Genomic DNA, 16,446 nt, shown 5'->3' on the forward strand with positions numbered 1-16,446 from the left:
TCCGCAACAAGAAGCCACTGCAATGAGAAGCCCACACACCACAACGAAGAGTAGCCCCCACTCGCCACAACTAGAGAAAAGCCTGCAGGCAGCAACAAAGACCCAATGCAGCCAAAAATAAACAAATCAATAAGTAAATTTTTAAAAAATTAAATTAAATGAATAAATAAATTTAAAAAAACATACCCACAGGAGATAACCTAGTTAAAAGTTTATTCTGTAAAGAAAGCTAATTTATGATAACTTAATTAGACAAATTAAAAACTTTAATACCAAAAATTTAATAATACATTTAAATAATCAGTATTTCAAATCAATATGTAAAAGTTTCCAAAGGTGAAGATAAATCGTCAAAATTGTTCAAAAATTAACACTTCAAAAATTAACATTAAAACATGAAGTTCACACCAATGATGTAATTGTAAAACAGCTATACCGTATATACAAGACTGCCTTCCCCTAAAATCTAGTCTTGACCTACCTTTACTTTTTCACAAGGCCTCTGAGTTGGAAAGGGCCATCTAATTAAAACACTGGACCCAGCTGAATGGTCAGTGAGCCTATGCTTATGAGGAATCAGCACCTCCCATAAGCTCCTTTCACAAAAACATTAGAATATTCTTCATAGTTGTGATCCAAAATCTTTTCCTCCTGTAACTTCTCCTTGAGGCCCTCTAAGTGCCCTAGCCTCCTCATCTATGTCCAATCCCACTACAACAAGGCAGTCCTAGTAATGTATGGTACCAGTTAAATTTATCAACAAACAAAAAACCTACTTCAAACCCTATCATCCTTTAGGAAAGTTTTGCTAGGGTGTTAAAAGTTGAACATAATAGACTGATGAAATAACTCATAAGTACATCACCGTAGGTCACTCAACAATGAAAGTACTAAAATAATAAAATGTTATATTTATTCTTGCCTATTCCTAAAAAACACATAATACTTAAGATCATTTCACAAACTAAACAGGAAATGTAAATGACAAGCCAAAATCGTCAAATGCTACCCAAAAAAACTCTAAGGGAGCTATTGGAAAAGCTTCACTATAAAACAAGAATCTTTACATCTTGCCCAAGAACTGTCAAATAAATGCAACATAAAAAGCCCAAAATACATGTGAAAAATTTAGTATATAATCAGAGAGCTATTTCAAATCAGTAAGTAAATCTATGGATTATTTAATAAATAGTATCAGCACAAATGACAGCCATTTCAGGGGAAAATTCAGCCCCTACCTCAATTATATATGGATCAAAGTTTTAAAGGTTAAAAAGTTAAACCATGAAAAAACTAGAAAACAAGTGTATTTCTTTCAATCTAAAATAATTTTGTTTTGTAAAAGGCTTTTTCTATGTCTCATGTAAAACCCAGAGCCATAAAGGAAAAAACTGGAAAATCTGACTAGAAAACATTGTAAAGACTTTATGGGAAGAAATAAGTGACTAACTCAAAAAAGACAAAGGTCTGGTAGGCTTAACTTACAAACATCACCCGAAATGTGAGAAAAAGATGAACCTGGCCAGAGCCTGTTCGCATCAACTGACCAGAGTCCACGAATTCCACGCTCCGAGCCCGTCCAGATGGCCCCAACCCCCAGCTTTCTGTCCTTTGAAAACACTAAGAATAATATCCCTGCATCAATTTTTACTAGAGCCAATTACCCGTCATGCCTGGAACTGGTATCATACCCAGATTGCCCTTAGCCCCAATAACCATGAAGTCCACATCTATAAGAAGTTGGGAGCCAGTGGGTGAAAATTCATGAACTCAAGCAGCACAATGGACACATCACAGGTATCGACTGCGCTCCCAAGAGTGACCTCATGGTCACTTGAGGGGCTGACCGCAACGCCTACGTCTGGAGTCAGAAAGATGGTATCTGGAAGCCAACCCTGGTGATCCTGAGAATTAACAATGCAGCCACTTCTGTCAAGTGGTCCCCACTACAGAACAAATTTGTTGTGGGCAGTGGAGCGTGACTCATTTCTGTTTGTTACTTCGAGTCCAAAAATGACTGGCGAATAAGCAAGCACATTAAAAAACCCATTCGCTCCACAGTTCTCAGCTTGGACTGGCATCCCAACAATGTCTTGCTGGCAGGAGGATCCTGTGATTTCAAATGCAGAGTGTTTTCTGCCTACATTAAAGAAGTGGATGAGAAGCCAGCCAGTACACCCTGGGGCAGCAAGATGCCTTTTGGTCAGCTGATGTCAGCGTTTGGTGGCAGTGGCACTGGCAGCTGGGTGCATGGGGTCAACTTCTCCGCCAGCAGGAGCCACCTGGCCTGGGTCAGCCACAACACAGTGTCCGTTGCCGATGCCTCAAAAAGTGTGCAGGTCTCAACTCTGAAGACAGAGTTCCTGCCCCTCCTGAGTGTGTCCTTCATCTCGGAGAACAGCATCATGGCTGCTGGCCATGACTGCTGCCCCATGCTCTTTAGATGCAACGACTGTGGCTGCTTGACCTTCGTCTCCAAGCTAGACATCCCAAAACAGCGCATCCAGCACAACATGTCGGCCATGGAGCACTTCCGCAACATGGACAAGCGGGCCACAACTGAGAACCACAACAAGGCCCTGGGGATGCTGCACCAGAGCAGCATCACTCAAGTGTCTATTTATGAAGTGGACAAGTAAGATTGTCGCAAATTTTGCACTACTGGCATCGACAGAGCCATGACCATTTGGCATTTCAAGACCTTAGAGTCTTCTGTCCAGGGCCTTCAGATAATGTGAAGCTGAGCGAGCCTCCCAAATCCAGCACAAGGATGGACAGGCTGCACTGGGCAGCTCCGCCATTCGCATGATGGGGAGAAGAGCCAGCCGCCAGGAAATACTGAAGACACATATGGCGCAAACCTTGTTGTGTGTTTTGTTTGAGGATAATTGGTGAAAGTGTTGGTTTTTTAAAAGCAGCAGTGATTTGGGTTTTCTTTTTTGTTTTGCTCTTTCATTCTATTCTTGACCAAAGCTTCTCTTTAAGCAGATTATGGAAAACTGTCACACTAACTTAAAGGAAGGGGTGGGGGTGGTATGTAAATTGTCTGCTAAAAAATTAAAGTACTGAACGTGGGAAAAAAAAAAAGATGAACCTGAGAGAGAAAGGTTAAAGGACACGTTTAGAAGATTCCTAGGGGGAGAAAAGATATCCAATAAATACACATACAGTACAGTATTAACCCAAAGAGGAACACACCAAGGCAGACTGTAATCAAAATGACAAAGATCAAAGATAAACAGAGAATACTAAAGCTATACGGGAAAAGCAACAAATAACATACAAGGGAACTCCCATAAGGCTATCAGCTGATTTTTCAGTAGAAGCTCTGCAGTCCAGAAAAGAGTGGCATGATATACTTAAAGTGACAAAAGGGAAAAACCTACAACCAAGAATAGTCTGCCCAGCAAGGCTCTCGTTCAGATTTGACGGAGAAATCAAAAGCTTTCCAGACAAGCAAAAGCTAAAAAAAGTCAGCACCACCAAACCCACTTTCCAAAAAATGTTAAAGGAACTTCTCTGGGCAAAAAAGAAAAGGCCACAACAAGAAACAAGAAAATTATAGAATGAAAAAGCTCACCGGTAAAGGCAAACATAAAGGTAGGAAATCATCCATACACAATGCCAGTAAGGAGGTTTAATTAAAAGACTGAAGTAGTAAAATCATCTATATCCACATAAGCAGTTAATGGATACACAAAACAATTAGATGTAAACTATGTTATCAAAAACAGTAATCACTGGAGGGAGAGAGTACAAATGCAGGGTATTTTAAATGCATTTAAAATTAAGAGATCAGCAACATAAAACAGTCACATATATATATACATATATATATACACATACACATATACACATACACTGTTATACAAAAACCTCATGGTTAGCTACAAATCAAAAATCTACAATAGATATACACACAAAAAAGGAAAAGGAATCCAAACATAACATGAAAGATAGTTATCAAATCACAACACAAGAGAACAAAAGAGGAGGGGGAAAAAGACCTACAAAAACATAATCCAAAACAATTAACAAAACAGCAGTAAGAACATACATGTCAATAACTACCTTAAATGTAAACAGACTAAATGCTCCAACCAAAAGACACAAACTGGCTGCATGCATACAAAATCAAGACCTATATATATCTGCTGCCTACAAGAGACTCACTTCAGATCCAGAGACACAATCAGACTAAAACTGAGGGGATGGAGAAAGATATTACACACAAATGGAAATCAAAAGAAAGCCAGAGTACCAATACTTACACGAGACAAAACAGACTTTAAAATAAAAACTATTGCAAGAGACAGAGAAGAACACTACATAATGATCAAGGAATCAATCTAAGACGATACAACATTTGTAAATATATATGCACCCAACACAGGAGCACCTCAATATATAAGGCAAATATTAACAGACATAAAAGGAGAAATAAACAGTAACACAGCAAGAGTAGGGGACTTTTAACACCCCACTCATATCAATGGACAGATCATCCAGACAGAAAATCAATAAGGAAACACAGGCCTTAAATAACACATTAGGTCAAATGGACTTAGTTGATATTTATAGAGCATTCCACCCGAAAGCAGCAGAATACACATCCTTTTCAAGCACACATGGAACATTCTCCAGGACAGACCACGTGGTAGCCCACAAAACAAGTCTTGGTAAATTTAAGAAAACTGAAGCCATATCAAGCATCTTTTCTGACCACAATGCTATGAGACTAGAAATCAAGTACAAGAAAAACACTGCAAAAAACACAAACACGCAGAGGCTCAACAATATGCTACTAAACAACCAATGGATCACTGAAGAAATCAAAGAGGAAATTAAAAAAATACCTGGAGACAAATGAAAATGAAAACACAACAGTCCAAAACCTATGAGATGTAGCAAAGGCAGTTCTAAGCAGGAAGTATGTAGCAACAAAGCTTACCTCGGGAAAGAAGAAAATTCTCAAATAAACAACCTAACATTAAGCCTAAACCAACTAGAGAAAGAGGAACAAACAAAGCTAAAGTTAGTAGAAGGAAAGAAACTGAAGATCAGAACAGAAATAAATGAAATAGACTTAAAAAAATAGAAAAGATCAATGAAAGTAAAAGCTGGTTCTTTGAAAAGATAAACAAAATTATTAAACTTTTAACCAGACTCGTCACGAAAAAAAGGGAGAGGGCCCAAATCAATAAAATCAGAAATGAAAAACTAAAAATAGAGTTGCCACATGAGCCTACAGTCCCACTCTTGGGCATATATTCAGAGAAAACTATAATTCAAAAAGATACATGAACCCCAACGTTAATAGCACTATTTACAATAGCCAAGACATGGGAACAACCTAACTGTCCATCAACAGATGAACGGATAAAGAAGATGCGGTATATATATACAATGGAATACTACTCGGCCATAAAAAAGAATGAAATAATGTCATTTGCAGCAACATGGATGGACCCAGAGATTCTCATACTAAGTGAATTAAGTCAGACAGAGAAAGACAAATACCATATGATATCATTTATATGTGGAATCTAAAACATGACACAAAGCAACTTATCTACGAAACAGAAAAAGAATCGCGGACACAGAGAACAGACTTGTGGTTACCAAGGGAGAGGAGGGTACAGGGGAGGGATGGACTGGGAGATTGAGATTAGCAGATGCAAACTATTATATATGGAATGGATAAACAACACAGTGCTACTGTATAGCATAGGAAACTATATTTGATATTTTGTAATAAAGTAAAACTGAAAAGAATATGAAAAATTGTATGTGTGTATATATATGCATAACTGGATCACTTTGCTGTACACCTGAATCACTGTAAATCAACTATACTTCAATTTTAAAAAATCAAATTTAAAAATAAACAAATTAAAATAAAATACAACCAGAAAATTTTTTAAAAAGAGATCGATGTAAAACAGTTTGCAAGTGACATCTCCAAATAAATACTGATTGTTGACCCTTAAAAAAAAAAATTTATAACCATAGATTCTTAAATTCACATCTACAGTCTCTGCCAGTCCAGAACACCCCCAATGTTTCTACCAAAAATATGAACACAAAAATGGCTCCAAGGCCATGAAAGCCTCTGGAAAAAAAATCCTTCTACCCAGTCTGGCCTGAACAGTACAGTATTTTCAGATACCCTCCTGTTGAAGGTGAACTTACAATAAAAAGAGAAGAAAATCAAAGATACAAACAGGGATTATATCCCCAAGAATTCCAAATAGAATAATGTGGAGGACTATAAAAAATAATTTTTTCAGCTATTAGAAGCATAAATTAAATCATACATATGGGAAAAAAAATAAAACACTCATATAAAAGACCAGAAGGTAAAAATTAAAGAAACTGTAAATTGTGTATAAGCATCCACAAACATATGTGCATACACAGACATGCAGACATTAAAAACTAAATGAACTGATAATTATACACAGCTGAAGAATTATCAAACAGAAAGACAGAGCTTATAAAAACTGGCAATGCAGCACAAAGGAATACATTAGGGAAAACATGAAAGAAAAACTAATAGACATGAAGGAAAGAATGAGAAGGTCCAATAAGTCAAATGGGAATTCAAGGAGAGAAAAGAATCAAGAAAGGTAATATCTGATGACAAAATGGCAAAGAATTTTCAAAAACTGCTGAAAAGATATAAATCAATTCCAGAAAGGCAACAAAATCTGGAGAGCATAAATAAAAAGAAACAAACCTAAATATATGTGTAGGAAAATTATATAACTCAAAAGATGCAAAGTAGGTCTTAAAAGCAACATAGAAAAATTACCTATAAGAGAATAAAATTAGACATATATTACTCAGCAATAGAAGCCAAAGGATAATGGAATAAAATCTCCATAAAAACAATGACCACTACCACAGAATTCCAGATCCAGCAAAACACTGGAATATTCACTTTTCAGAAGCAATAAAGTCTATCAGCTATGTGTAACAAATTTAATTTAGCAAACAATTATAAATACTTAATCTAAAATTTAATAATCTAGCATGTAGTTTCTGTAAATGAGCAATACTTCTTCCTACCAGAATACAATTGAGAATATTACCAAATTCTTTCATTAGGGATCACATCTAACCTTTTTCTTAATAAGCTTTTCAGGAAGCCAAGGGGAAAAGTGCTAGTAAAAAATTTTCTGGGCTTCCCTGGTGGCGCAGTGGTTGAGAGTCCGCCTGCCGATGCAGGGGACACGGGTTCATGCCCCGGTCTGGGAAGATCCCACATGCCGCAGAGCGGCTGGGTCTGTGAGCCATGGCCACGGCGTCCGGAGCCTGTGCTCTGCAATGGGAGAGGCCACAACAGTGAGAGGTCCGCATACAGCCATAAATAAATAAATAAATAAATAAATAAATAAATAAATAAATACAATGAGACAAGAAATAGTGCTCTCCTACAAAGTCAGGTGTTTTCATTAAAAAGAAAAAAAGTTAAAAAAAAAAATTTTCTCTCTGGTCCCTCAATTACAGTGTTCAGAGCTTCCAAGTATAAAATCATATAAAATTAGGACAAAACTCCACAGCATTTTACAATCAAGTACACTAATTAAATAACAGTAAAATCCTGATTATCTTTTCTAAGACTATACAATCTATTCTGAAGTTTACATTTCAAGTTCTACACTTCTACAGTCTAAATTTCAGTTTTTACTTTAACAGTATTCCACAAGCTCCTGTTATTTAAAAGAAAGCAAAGAGACACAAAGTCCACACAAAGAACAAAATTGTGAATCAACAGCAAAATCTTATACATATTCAAAATGAAAGCATATACAAATAAGGATAGTAAAATAAGGTAGGAAACTACTTATATATTTTCATTTTCCTATTTTTTTCTGAAACATTACCTCTGTTAATAAATTATTAACCCATGGTGAAGTTAAAGAATCTTAAAATAGTAAGAAATTTTCCCATCCCCATTCACTGAAATCAAGCAGCACTTGCTTTTATACTCACAATCTTATGTACACAACTTCTAGTGAAATTGTACCTTGAAAATTATGGTTTAAAAAAAATTCACTAAAGATTTTTACTTACTTGTTATACAAGGTTTGCTTTATACTACTGAAATTTAACATGCCAAATCAATGACTCTCCTACCGATCTGTATGTTCTCTCCCAAATACCTGCAAGCCCAACACAGTCAGTGCTCAACACATAGCACTGTCAGATTTTAACTGGCTAAAACACAACCAGCATGAATCTGGGAAGAAAAAAAAGTTTACTTCATTAACATAAATAGCTTTATACAGGTAGTCCTTATGATTATGGATTTTCTTTCAAAATAACCTTCATAAATATAGTTTACATCAATCCCATTTGTGTCCACCAGTACTGTGAGACATAAAATCAGGGACTTTTTATCATAATATGGACTTCATTATAATATTCTTGAAGCTGCAAAAGAAGTATATAACAGAAAAATAAAAATCAAAAAGTCCTGATAAAATTACCATTAATTGGAAATAAGTACATACTTTGTATTTTAACATTTAAACCTACAACAGCAGCCCCCACCAAAAAAAAAATTTTTTTTTGGTTGTTGGTTCCATTCTTGATATTGTTCCCAATAAGCAACCAAAGCAAAAAACAGTGAGAGAAGTTAATCTAAGAACAATACCCAAGAAAAACTCTCATCTCTAGAATTTCACCAAATGAATTCCCACATTCTTAAAGTTGGTTTATAAATTACCTAGTTACAAAATTGAAATACAGTAAGCCTTCAAAATTTGTGATTGCCAAGACTCCCTTTCAAACAACAGAAATATAACTGAAGAGGTTCAAAGGTGATCAGTTATTAGAAACCTAAAATATAGCACCAAAAACAATACTTAGGAATAAATGCAACCAAGGAGGTGAAAAATCTGCACACTGAAAACTGTAAGACAATAACGAAAGAAACTGAAAATGATACAAATAAATGGAAAGATATTGTGTCAAAAGAATAGTGTGTTCATGTACCAAAGAATTTTAATACTGTAAAATGTCCATACTACCCAAAGTCATACAGCTACAGATTCAGTGCAATCCCTATCACAATTCCAACAGCATTTTTTACAGAAAAAGAAAAACAATCCTAAAATTCATATGGAACCACAAAAGACTCCAAACAGCCAAAGCAAACTGGAGAAAGAAAATAGCTGAAATAAATCACACTTTATTTCAAATTATACTACAAAGATACAGTAATCAAAACAGTATGGTAGGGTTTCCCTGGTGGCGCAGTGGTTGAGAGTCCACCTGCCGATGCAGGGGACACGGGTTCGTGCCCTGGTCCAGGAAGATCCCACATGCCGCAGAGCGGCTAGGCCCATAAGCCATGGCCGCTGAGCCAGCATGTCCGGAGCCTGTGCTCCACAACGAGAGAGGCCACGACAGTGAGAGGCCCACATAACGCAAAAAAAAAAAAAACAGTATGGTAGTGGCATAGAAACAGACAAACCAATGGAACAGAATCAAGAACCCAGAAATAAATCCACTCATATACAGTGAACTAATATTTGACATGGGAGCCAAGAATACACAATGGGGAAAAGATTGTCTCTTTAATAAATGGTGCTGGGAAAACTGAATATTCACACACAAAAGAATGAAACTGGACCCCTATCTTACAACACTCAAAAATTAACTCACAACGGATTAAAGACATAAATGTTAAGGCCTGAAACCATAAACCTCCTAGAAGAAAACACTGGGAAAAAGCTCCTTGACATTGGCCTTGGCAGTGATTTTTCGGTGTATGACACCAAAAGCATATGCAACAAAAACAAAAATAGACGAGTGGGACTACATCAAACTAAAAAGCTTCTACACAGCAAAGAAATGATCAACAAAATGAAAACGCAATCTACAGAATGGAAGAAAATATTTGCAAACCATATGCCAGATAAAGGATTAATATCTAAAATATATAAGAAATTCATACAACTCAAAAGCCAAAAAATATATATTTTTTTAAAATGGGCAAAGGACCCGAATAGACATTTTTCCAAAGAAGGTATACAAATGGCCAACAAGTACATGAAAAGGTGCTCAATATCACTGATCATGGGGAAAATGCAAAGGTCAAAACTACAATAAGATATCGCCTTACACCTGTTAGAATGGCTATCATCAAAAAGACAAGAGATAACAAGTGCTGGCAAGGATATGGAGAAAAGAAAACCTCTGTGTACCACTGGTGGGAATGTAAATTGGTGCAGTCACTGTGGAAAACAGTATGGAGGTTCCTCAAAAAATTAAAAATAGAACTACCACATAATCCAGCAAACCCAATTCCACTGGGTAAATATGCAGTGGAAATGAAATCAGTATCTCAAAGAGATATCTTCAACATGATATCCATGTTCACTGCAGCATTATTTACAACAGCCAAGACATGGAAACAACCTAAGAGTTCACTAACAGATAAATAGATTTTAAAAGTGTGATACATATATACGATGGAATATTATTTGGCCATGAGAAAGAAGAAAATCCTGCCATTTGCAATATCATGGACAGACTTTGAGAGCATTATGCTAAATAAGACAAAGAAAGACAAATACTGTATGATATCACATGTGGAATCTTGAATTCATAGTAACAGAGAAGAGTGGTGGTTACCTGGGGCTTTGGGGAGTTTTTTTTTGAGGGTACAAACTTACAACTAGTACATTAAAAAGTCCTGGAGATCTAATGCACAGCAGTGATTACAGTCAACAATAATGTATTATAAACTTCAAAGCTAATAAACTTACACAATGTTATGTCAATTATACCTCAATAAAGCTAGAAAAAAATGAAATACAGTCACAAGTAGAGGTCCTTATCCTACAGCCATCTTGCTCTGAACACTGTGCTTAGAAACCATATTTATACAACCTCAAAAGCCATGCAAAGATAGATACAGTACTGCCTTCAACAGACAGTACACAGCTGCCAGGATCCTACATTTCAAGATCCCCGAAAGACTTCTGCTTTCCCCACTATTAGAAGATGCCTGAAAAGGTTAAGGGGAAAAAAAAAAAAAGTAAAAGTAAAAGCTATCATATACTAAAAACAGCAGAAAGCAATCGAATTAAAATAGGTGAACTCACTGTGTGTAAATTCAGACAATGTCACTAACTAAAAAATTTAGGAGCATCGAAAGTCATTCACTATAAACAAGTCATTTCAATGTCTTTTTTTTAATAAAAGGTTTACTAAATTAGGAAAAATTAGAATGTGTGATTTTGACAAAACACTTGATAATGTATACAAGCTATCCTTGGAAACAAGATAGGTAAGTACTAAAACATGACCAAAGAGTAGTAGAAATTAGAGAATATTTAATAGGTTAAATAATCATATCCCAAAGTTGCCAATTAATAGTTTAGAAAGAGGATTATTATGTATCAGACTCTGTTCTTTGCCTGACCTTAGTCACATTTTAATCCATCCCTTACCCTGATAATACGACAAGCTTGCCAGTTTACAAAGATGTGCTGAACTCAGAATAGGAGAACAAAGGACAAACCAACTAAAAATGTTTCATAAAATAAGATTTTTATTTATCCTTTGCTACCAAACTCTTTCAGTTCCCTAGCTGGAACAGCAGGAATTCCAATAGCTATCTCAGATAAGGAGGGATACCATGTTATTACAATCTACAGACCTACCTCATATAATCGTTCAGTTAACTGGTTTTCATCAAATGACTCTTGAAAAGTACTACTTTTCAAACTACTACTATAAACATTAGTTATTATTCGCCTAAAATACACATAAAATAAATATTCTATGAAGAATAAAAATTTCAACATTATAATTTCAGCTAAAGGTACACTCAACAATTTAATCAATACAATGGTATCCAGTTGGAACACATCATATGTATTGATGTACTGCACACATTTGGATGAACTGAGAACACGTGCTTTGTGCACATACTGCCAAGCAAGAGGGATGCAAAGCTATCATCTCCTACAACTCTTCAGTATTTTCTGCCTGTATTCTATTTCCACATTGCTTAAAGGACTTGTGTTTGGCCTTTATTCCACTAAAAGTGCTTATCTGTACCACAATTTGACTTTTAAGTGCAGACTGAATGTAAGATAACCCTGAGCTCCAGAAAGGTTGAAATTGGTGAAAAAAATGGTATAATAAGAATAGACTTTCCAAAGAATTACACCTCATCAACCACCACCACAACCAAGTTTTCTCTTCCTCCTTTGGCAAGTATAATACAATACCCCTTCATTTTATCACATTACATTTTTTTTAAAACAAATTTATTTATTTTTGGCTGCATTGGGTCTTCATTGCTACACGTGAGCTTTCTCTAGTTGCAGCGAGCGGGGGCTACTCTTCATTGCAGTGCACAGGCTTCTCATCGCGGTAGCTTCTCTTATTGTGGAGCACAGGCTCTAGGCATGCAGGCTTCAGTAGCTGCAGCACACAGGCTCAGTAGTTGTGGCTCATGGGCTCTAGAGCACAGTCTCAGTAGTTGTGGCACATGGGCTTAGTTGCTCCGCGGCATGTGGGATCTTCCCGGACCAGGGCTCAAACCCGTGTCTCCTGAATTGGCAGGCAGATTCTTAACGACTGAGCCACCAGGGAAGTCCCTATCACATTACATTTTAAGATCAAGTATATTTATTTACTTTCAAAGTGTTGCTTATGCTTGTATAAACTCATCTTCATTTCTAGATTAATATTTTCCTATGTGTAAAAATTGGTTGAGATAAAACAGAGCATAATTTCCCATTAAAAATGAATGAAAATATGCTTTGACAGATACACACTACTAATAAAAACAGATAACGAAGACCTACTGTATAACACAGAGAACTATATTCAATATCTTGTAATAACCTATAATGGAAAAGAATCTTAAAATTTATATATACAAAAATATATAATACATATATATATAACTGAATCACTTTGCTATATACCTGAAACATTGTAAATCAGCTATACTTCAATTAAAAAAATTAAGTTTATATGTAGGAAAAAATTAAAGGAAATATGTTTTCATGTAATGGCTTTTCACTTAGCAGAATTTTCAAGAATGAATTCAAGTCATTAAACAAAGGATACATATATTTGATTCCCAAGTTTGGAACAATAAGCAACAAGAGTTCAGACAGCAAGGGATACCAGTGCTACCTCAAAAAAGAAAAAAATTACCCAGCCTGAGTTGGACTAGCAAGGGATACCTGTACTCCAAAACAAACTAAAGAAACATAGGATGAGTGAGATGAACTAGCAGCAACAAGAATCATACTTCAAGGCTTTAGGATTTTAATTGACTGTAGTCATAACAAATTAGTTTGATACTAAAATCAAACAATCTATAAAGTTGAAAAACAACCAACAAGATTAAAAGAGGGCAGGGAGTTCCCTGGTGGTCTAGTGGTTAGGATTCAGCACTTTCACTACAATGGCACAGGTTCAATCCCTGGTGGGGGAACTGAGATCCCACAAGGCACACAGCATAACCAAAATTAAAAAAATAGAAATAAAAAATAATTTAAAAAAAAAGGTTAAAAGAGAGCAGATTTGAGCAAAGGAACAGATCACTAAACAAGAGCACTCAGGATACACTAAGTTGCGCTTCAAAAACAAGATTATAATAGGTAGAAATGAAAAGATGAAGACTTCCAATAAGGATGCTTCTATCCAAACACATAAAATCATGGACGACCATCAACAGAGGAATGAAAAGAAGTTGTGGTACACATATACAATGGACTATTACTCAGCCATTAAAAAGACTAAAATAATGCCATTTGCAGCAACATGGATGGACCTAGAGATTGTCATACTGAGTGAAGTAAGTCATACAGAGAAAGAGAAATCATATGATATCACTTATATGTGGAATCTAAAAAAAATGATACAAATGAACTTATTTACAAAACAGAAACAGATTCACAGACTCAGAGAACAAATTTACGGTTACCGGGGGGAAGGGTGTCAGGGAGGGATAGTTAGGGAGTTAGGGATTGAGAGAAAAAAAAACAACAACTGTATATCAGTATATTATATACCTGTAAATTATATCTTATTGTACATCAACTATACATCAATAAAAAAAAAAACAAGGTTCTACTGTATAGCACAGGGAACTATATTCAATATCCTGTGATAAACCACACTGAAAAATATAAAAAAGTATATAACTGAATCATTTTGCTGTACACCAGAAACTAACACATTATAAATCAACTATACTTCAATTAAAAAAAACAATGGATGAAAAATAAGATTATCAAAAAGATATGGTTGAACCCAAAACAAAAATAAATATATCCCTGCGCTAGAAACAATAAAAATTCAAAAGAATAAACCATACAGTACCTAAAATGGAGCACAGGGAATAAAGAATGGGAAAGATGGCTGGATACTGACTATAGCAGGCAAATGGTCAGAGAAGTTCAGCTCCCACAGGTAACAGCAACAGAACAGAACCAGGTTTGCTGCTTGACACCAAGAGGTGGGTATGGGAATAGAATTTGCACAGCTTGGGTGGTGGGGTGGGGGGAGAAAGAAGATGTATGAAAAAAAATCAGGCTGGGTACTTCCCTGGTGGCACAGTGGTTAAGAATATGTCTGCGAATGCAAGGGACACAGGTTCAATCCCTGGTCCGGGAAGATCCCACGTGCCACAGCAGAGCAACTGAGCCCGTGCACCACAGCTACTGAGCCTGCGCTCTAGAGCCCGTGAGCCACAACTACGGAAGCCCAAGCACCCCAGAGCCCATTCCCCACAACAAGAGAAGCCATTGCAATGTGAAGCCCACGCACTGCAATGAAGAGAAGCCTCTGCTCACTACAACTAGAGAAAGCCTGCATGCAGCAACGAAGACCCAAGGCAGCCAAAAATAAATACTTTTTTTTAAAGTTTTAAAAAAAAAAGAATCAGGCTGAAAACCTATTACCTATAGCTATATAGCTTTATAGGAGCTCTGAGCCTGGAAAGGAAAGAGGACAAAAATCCAGGCTCACAGCACATTTAAAATTAACAATAATCCCTTAATATCAAATATCAAGCCAGTATTCCCATTTCCCCAACTGCTGTGTAAATATTTTTTGAGTTATTCTGTATTGATTGATGTACAGTAAGTCCCCTACATACGAAACTCAAGAGTTGCGAGCTTTCAAAGATGCAAACGTGCGTTCCATCAACATCAGGCGTGAGTGAAACTGCAGCTTGCCCTCCATCTCCTATTGCTGACGATCCTTCAGCTCTACCATCTCCCACCTCCTCTCCCTCCTCCAGTCAGTAACTCTTCTTGCCTGTTCACTCGATGCCAGCCCCTTTATGCCAGCTGTTGTACTGTACCGCTGTACTTTTCAATGTACTGTACCACAAGATTAAAAATGTTTTATTTTTTGTGTGAAAAGTATTATAAACCTATTAGAGTACAGTATTATATAGCTGATTGTGTTAATTGGGTACCTAGGCTAACTTGGACTTATGAACAAATTAGACTTGTGAACACACTCTCAGAATGGAACTCGTTCGTATGTAGAGGACTTACTGTATTTATCTCGTCTCCTTCCATTCATCATCCCTGTATCTTTTATTATTCACTTTCTTGCAATTCTTAGAATTTGGGGTTGGAAAAACCAGGCAGTTGTCCTGTAAAGATTCTCAGTAGGAATTTTGTTGATGGCATCCCCACAGTATTAACAAGTTTTTTTGGTGTTTTGTTTTTGTTTTGTCTTCTATTTCCTATAAATTGGTAGTTAAATTTAAAGGCTAGATCAGATTCAGGATTATAACCTGAGGGCAAGACTAAGGCACAGACAGCATGGCATACTTCCAAAACGATGTATCTAGTATCTGGATATCTTTTTGTGATATTACCAACTATTGGTGATCTTCGCCTAGACATTATTCATTAGGAGATGCAAAATGGTGACATTCTAAGCCTATCACTGAGACTTCCCTGGTGGCGCAGTAGTTAAGAATCCACCTATCAATTCAAGGGACACAGGTTCGAGCCCTAGTCCAGGAAAATCCCACATGCCGTGGAGCAACTAAGCCCATGCGCCACAACTACTGAGCCTGCACTCTAGAGCCCATGAGCCACAACTACTGAGCCCACGTGCCACAACTACTGAAGCCTGCACGCCTAGAGCCTGTGCTCCGCAACAAGAAAAGCCACCGCAATGACAAGCCCGCGCACAATGAAGAGTAGCTACTAGAGAAAGCCCGCGCGCAGCAACGAAGACCCAACACAGCCAAAAAATATATAATAAATAAAGTTTATCAATCTTTATTAGAATACATCTATAGAAAGAAACTTCTCTTATTTGGTCACCCAGAGATCCAATTCATATAAGAAAAGTAGGATAAATGCTTATTTTTCTTTACCTATCAAAACTGTCAAATAATGAGTTAGCCCAAGAGCAACTAAAGTATTTTTTTAA

At 36.5% G+C, this 16,446-nt stretch overlaps 1 protein-coding gene and 1 pseudogene across 6 annotated transcripts in view; one reads left to right on the forward strand and one right to left on the reverse strand.

The window, feature by feature from the left end:
- KTN1 (kinectin 1) overlaps window positions 1-16,446 on the reverse strand; it is a 118,618-nt gene that overhangs the window by 87,184 nt on the left and 14,988 nt on the right. The window lies entirely within an intron of this gene.
- On the forward strand, window positions 1,670-2,738 carry LOC309818153 (actin-related protein 2/3 complex subunit 1A-like; annotated as a pseudogene). The gene has a single exon. The product of its transcript is annotated as an actin-related protein 2/3 complex subunit 1A-like (transcript).

The sequence above is a fragment of the Grampus griseus genome (genome assembly GCF_964374135.1).
Source record: "Grampus griseus genome assembly, chromosome: 2".
Lineage (NCBI taxonomy): Eukaryota > Metazoa > Chordata > Mammalia > Artiodactyla > Delphinidae > Grampus > Grampus griseus.